This window comes from Olea europaea, chromosome 3 (genome assembly GCF_002742605.1).
Source record: "Olea europaea var. sylvestris chromosome 3, O_europaea_v1, whole genome shotgun sequence".
Taxonomy (NCBI): domain Eukaryota; kingdom Viridiplantae; phylum Streptophyta; class Magnoliopsida; order Lamiales; family Oleaceae; genus Olea; species Olea europaea.
Genome location: NC_036239.1, coordinates 16,842,825 through 16,849,751, shown reverse-complemented (window position 1 = coordinate 16,849,751; position 6,927 = coordinate 16,842,825).

Here is a 6,927-nt window from a genome sequence, read left to right as displayed (position 1 = left end):
CTCTAGTCATTGGTGAAAAGGTGTGACATTCTTCAGGGAAAGCTAGAGAATGTCGAGAATGAGAAGCTTGAAGATAAAGACATGTGCAACAGTGCCAAGACTTATGCTAATAAGGAGGCTATGTTTTGGCCAATATTAGGAAGCTTTCCAAGGACTTGAAGTAGACTAAATCATGTTGTTATATTTAATCGGTAGTGTATGGAGTGGAATCGGGCTCTCATATATTGTTTTTATGTTTTAGACACCGGATTCACACTTACCATATTTGGCAATTGCTTACCGTATTTGGTAGTGCAACTTACCGTATTTGACAGTGCAACTTATCGTGTTTGCATCTCACCGTATTTGACAGTGTAAATCACCATATATGACAATATACTGTATTTATAGACAAAGCTCACCATATTTGCACAAAAATTTGCATAAGGTGTTTTTATTAATACACTAACTAAAATAACACAAATTTTTTTCACTTACAAATGGAAATACCGTATATATGAAATCTATTTTTCACACATATAATGAATTAGAAAAAACAATTTATTTTATTTATCTATTTGGCAGTGCAACTCACCGTATTTGACAATGCAACTCACCGTATTTGCATCTCATCGTATTTGACAGTGTAACTCACCGTATATGACAGTTTACTGTATTTGCAGGCGAAGCTCACCGTATTTGCACAAAAATTTGCATAAAATGTTTTTATTCATACACTAACTAAAATAACACAAATTTTTTCACTTACAAATAGAAATACCGTATATGTAAAATCTATTTTTCACATATATAATGAATTAGAAAAAACAGTTTTATTTTATTTATCTACTTCTAACATAAATTTCAAGTACGTTGCAAATTAAATAAATCTACAAAATTGCAAACTAAATAAATAGCTTATATAATTTCAACCCGAGGCCTGTGTAAACACAGTTTCCTTAAGACAAAGTTGCCCCCTCACCGTGGTGCTAGAGGTTTAGTTCGAGCTCTGTCTCCCAGGATACAACGATAACCAGCAGAATTCAAGCACCGCGATTCTACTCCAGCAAACTGGGCGAGTGTTCGAACAATATCACTTTACTGGAATGAGACAGAAAATAGGCTGGAAATTGCAGACGAAAATTTCAGTGTATGAACTGCTGGAAATTGAGTGAATATAGACTGAATCTGACCATTAGCTTTCTGCATTAACCATTGCAGTTTTTGGAGTTACACTTCGGTTTCGACCATTAGAGTTAGTTTCAGACACTCAAAAGTCATTTGGAAAAATCACAAAAAAATTGCAAAACGCGGACAATCCAAACTGGCCAGTTTTTGCTCCGTCATTCGTGTGCCCAGGTCGCGTCCGTACTCAAGTTCAAGGTCCGAAAACTATTTCTGTCCGTGATTTGCACCCCTCCTGCCCGCGCGCATGGAGAGAGCCTCTATGCTACACATGATCATACCATTTCAATGCATAGCCATATATAAAGTGGTTTTGGTTTCCATGTTTTTCCTATGTAGGACAAAGTTTTTCCACCAACATAGACCATTTTCAATGGTCCACTTTAGACTCCAATTTCTCATTCACCCGAGCTTCATTTTTGACAAATAAATACTTGACTTCAATGTTTTAAAGGAGAATACATATCAACTTTGATATTCCAAATTGGACCAACTGGTCCCACCAAAAATTGTGCCAAAAGTGAGCCAATTCACTCATTTTTCGAACAAATCAAACCGTCAAGCTTATGCTCAGAAGGTTGAGTGTGAGATTTCCAAGCTTAAGGAAGAGCGACAATTGGCAAGAGTTGAACAATTTCTTATTGCTAAGGATCTTGACGGCGCGAATAATGAAATGATCTTATTACTTTTCCCCCTCCTCCTGATCGAGTGTTCCGTTAGGACATGATTATCAAGCCATTTCGTAGAATAAGTCTTTTTAGAATTTTTTAGCCTCTGGCTGATCTAAGGAACATATTTTAATTTACCTCACTTCCTTGTAGCAATGGTATTTCCTTTGTACTTTTTGCCTCATTATTACTATTTTTCGTTATATTTATTTATTTAAACTGACATTATTTCATCTTTAACATTTGGCCATGCTTTGCGTAAATGCATTTAATTTCGTAACGTTATTTGCAACGTATATTTTCTTTCAATGTTCATTACAACTGAAATACAATAAAGCTAGCAATTATGACTTTTTTCATAACTTATCGAAATACAAACAATTTGCGCGCGGTAATAATACTTGTCATGATATCATACTTTTGAAAGGGTGAATTTGGACTTACCCTTTAATATTTGACACTTGGAGATGACATTTTATTCCCATGCTTTGGCAGAATAGACCTCGGCTTTCATCAAAGGATTATTCTAGTGGTACAGCACCATGTACCGAAGGGTGTCCATTACACCCACCTATTGGAGGGGCACCGGGTGTCCATTATGGACACCCTTTGGTACCCCCTTTAGGTACCACTAGAATAATACTTCATCAAAATATCATTTAAGGCAGAATGAGTATCATCTTTCAATATAATTTCATTTGCAGTGGAAAGGGTCTCACCTTCAATCATAGTTTTTATCAAGGCAAAAATATTCTTGCCTTTCATCACAATATCAATCGAGGCGGAAAGAGTCTCGCCTTTTCTTACATTAATGTGACGTTTTTTCAGGTCTATCTTGCTTTAGCAATTCAGTATCCATGCTTTCTCTAGTACTTGCAAAGTGATTTTTACTGGCAAGTTTTTGAACTTACCTTTCACAGTATTTGATACTAACTTTCATAAACAAGGATTTTCAATCATGTCATTGCTTTATATCATCAATGTGATATAAATCAGTGAGGCCCTTAGGGCTACTTTTCTTAAAGAATTAAGATAATATTCATTTATAACTACTTGGTTACCTTTAACAGTGGCTATTCTTTTTGGGTTTCAAATTTTATTCTCTGGTAATGAACGGACATTAGTGCTTTCAATAGCTTCAGGACAAGGCTCCCTAGGATCTTATTATATGTGCAGGTAACTGGCTTTACGCCTAACTCAACTGTTAAAGTAATTTGTCCTTAGTGTGCTGTCATAAGAAACCAGAAACAAAACCTACACTCCTAAAAATATATGTATCGGTGCGAGTAAGGATCGTTCCCTCAAACGGTGACTAGCCTAATTTTATGCTAGTGAACAAGGATTGGGGGTTTACGTATAACGAAAACAATTTTAAAGAAAACAACTAACAAATTGTTCAAATTAAAGAATCAAAATCAATTAAAAGAACAAACCTTGGTCTAAGTCTACATCCAATATCGGAATTTTACACTGCTCATCAATGCAAGCATATATCAATTCATCCTTTGAGCATTCACCATTGGAACTATCTTTATATCTCTCCTTAGTCGTAGTTAATTAGAAAATAGGCAATCCAATTAACCCTACTATTAAACAACCCAAGACAAGCACGAAAGGTTTAATCTGGTAGCAGAATTAAAAATTAGATAGATCGATGATACTAAACAACACAAGCACAAATTGTTGTATTTAATTTAGTCGAGCATTCTTTCCAAGATTTAATAATTTCCGACATAGCAAACCATCAAATCTTAGTTGCTTTCTGAGTTAGACAGATCAAATAATTATCGATTTGATACTCAACATACATTGAACGATGAAAACAATTCAGATCTCATAGTTTTATTGATTTCGAGGCTCCAGTTTTCTTCGACCAATTATAAAAATTTAGCTACACATGAGCATGGATAAAAATTGAAGAAGAAAATAGAAAGGGATGAAAAGGGGTGTGTGTCTCCCTTTTTACCTTTTTTTTTTTGTCGTTGAAACCTACCAAGTCTCTTAAAATATTATCCTAATATAACGGTATATAGATCTGGCCGATTAAGGAAAATATTAAAAATAAAATAGAGTACTAATACAACTTGGAAAATGGTGTTTTCAGCTGGAAATTTCATGCAATTGACTTGGAAACTTTTGATAATAAACTGCGTAAAATCCGCGTATTAGAATTGCAGGCTAGGGATGTTCCAGAACATCAACAGTGCACCTGCAACAACTACAAGCCCGATTTCGACCATAATGCAACAGTTGTCTCTCAAAACATGAAAGTTGTAGCTGTCTTCTTGTCAAACTTTTGGTCATGCACAATTGTTCCAACTTCAACCATAATGTAGCAGTTGTCTTCTCCTTTAAAACATCCTAAAGAATGTTGTTAGATAGATGAAGACAAATCTACAAAAGTGCCTTCCGATCCTTCCGTTGTTCCTTTTCTATCGTCCAAGTTGTGGGAATATTGTCAAGTCCCAACAACACACCACCTAAATTTATTTACGCCAATAAAACTCGCATCTTTACTTGCCACAATAAAAATTTTGTATTGTGATCCAAAAGTGAAATTTCATATTTCATAGTTGCCATCAATAACAAAAAACCTAAAAAAAAAAAATCACAATTAATAGCTCTGATACCACTTGTTGATTATGGAAAGGCAAGTATAGCAATATATGAAGTATTGATCACATAAGTAAAAATAAGATTAAAGCAAGAAGAGGTTGGCAGAGGAATCAAGTAATTTTATTAATTGACAACCAATGGAGAGAAAAATATAACAAATAGCTCTCCAACCATGCTCATTGCATCAAGATTCTCCAAATTGCACTCCAACCCATTGCACCATTTTGGTGCAAATAAATAGCGTTGCACCATATTGTTAAATAACTTTTTCCCCTTCTCTTCAACTTTGCACAAAATTTTGTCAAGGGTATTTGTGTCCATTTTTGTTATGCAACACATTATTATTATTATTATTATTATTTGTAATAAATATTAATCATTTAATCAATAATATTTAAGGAATAAATTAAAATGGAAAGTACTCAAGAATTTTTGAAATGTAATAGATATGATCGCTTTCAAGAATTCCTTGATCGTAATAGAGAAAAATTAAGAATCACTAGGCTCACATTGCACTTCAAAATGCATTAATTGATCATATTTGTGGGATGAATATATGAATTTCAAGAATTAAATTACAATACTAGTTCAAATTTGTAATATAATGATATCGAAATTTGAAACGTATTGCACAACTTTTTAATAACATGCTTAAATATTTTCTTTGTTGTGGGATTTTCTATTAGTTGTACTACATTTTTTGAATTTAATAATGAATTCAATATTTTCATTGATTTAACGTAATTATTTATTTAGTAATATAGGTAGTTGTAAAATAAATAAATAGTTTTTCAAAAAAATAAATTGTTAAGAATGAAAAAAATGAAGAAAATGATTAAATACTATTCATGTGGTACCAACTTTTGGTGGAATAGTTGGAGATGCTTTTCAATTGTTTTGTGTAGGGTAGGAAATTGTCTTAGAATGCCTTATAAAGGATTATGTGATACGATTAGGTCAAATAAGTCCTTCACCCACTTATATTTGAGGATTGCATCGTTGTATTCGTTATTCGCTTTCATTAATTTTTTTCAGGTTTCTCATAAAAGCATCACTTCAATGGCCTTTATCATATCTCTATCTAGTTTTCATACAAAAAATAAATAAAACATTAAGTTCATACAAAAACCCTTTCAATAAATATGTAAAGTGGTACCTAATCGATTGAAAAGGTATTTTCATCACTTTTTGAGAAATCAGAGTGCATTTTTACTGGGTGGACTGATCCTGCACAATATCATTAGAGCTTTTGAGTGTCTTCACACTACGAGCAGAAAAGCTCTAAAGCTTGAAATAAATAAAGCTTATGATACGATAGAACGGGCTTTTTTTTTAAATATCAATCATGCTGCAATGTCAGATAGGTTGACATAATGTCGAACGACATTTTATCATTGAATTGTTTAAAAACCCAATTAACTTTTTCCTCCATTATCTCGTCACCTTCATTTCTACCACTATATCTATCAAAATCCTTCGGATAAGGTGACATAATATAATCAGCTTTTTCATCCATTATCTTCTGCCACATTCACATCTGTCACTATATCTCTCAAAATCCTTCTGATAAGATGGCATAATCGTTTTTATACATGGTTCACGCAAAAGATGGCAGGAGTTGATCTTCAATTGTGTTTCCTCCCCCTACCTTTGCCTTTTGTTTGAATGACGTTATGAAACTCAAATTAAATTTAATAGAATGGCCCCGTTTTAGTTTTAGCCATTCTTAGCACCTTCACTTATTAATTCATTCATATCTACAAGTTTATTAATCAAATGAGCGTATCGCAACAATTTTGAACAAAATCACGACATTTTAAATAGCGGCAAGGCATCATGAATGGCAAAAGCAATACATATTTTTATACTCAATGAAACCAGATTTACAATGAAGAAAACGACTAATAAAAGGATTCTGCTCAGCACGAGCATCACAAAAGTCGCAAACATATATCTGCATAATTTAAACAGCAATACAAGTTCAAAAACTAGCATAGCACAGCACAGCACAGCACAAACCATAGACATTACAGTCAAATAGGTTTGTCTTTCCATATACATCAGTAGAAATTCAAACTCGATCGATCCATCCTCTAATCCCATACCGTTTGGTCACAGTTTTGACAGAGGATCGTTGGAAACATGTATAGTCTTTTGGTCTTTGTAATTCACTTTGAAAATGAAACGATCAAACCATGATGAGTCCTCCATTCAAAGCTACCATATAAACTGCACATAAATATACCTCTTTATCTGGCTGTTGCATCGGTGAACATCTGCCTTTTCTCCAAACAAGTTTTGGTTGCTATCCCTCGTGCTCGTTTACTAAGATCTCTCTGTCTTATTCCCCGCAACATCTTGATTAAAGTGACATTTATCACATAAAAGCTCGATTTCTTTAGACTCTGCCATATTCTACATTCACCGTATTGCCCAAAATTATTGCTCCAAATCATCACACACGTATTTCTTGCCTGAC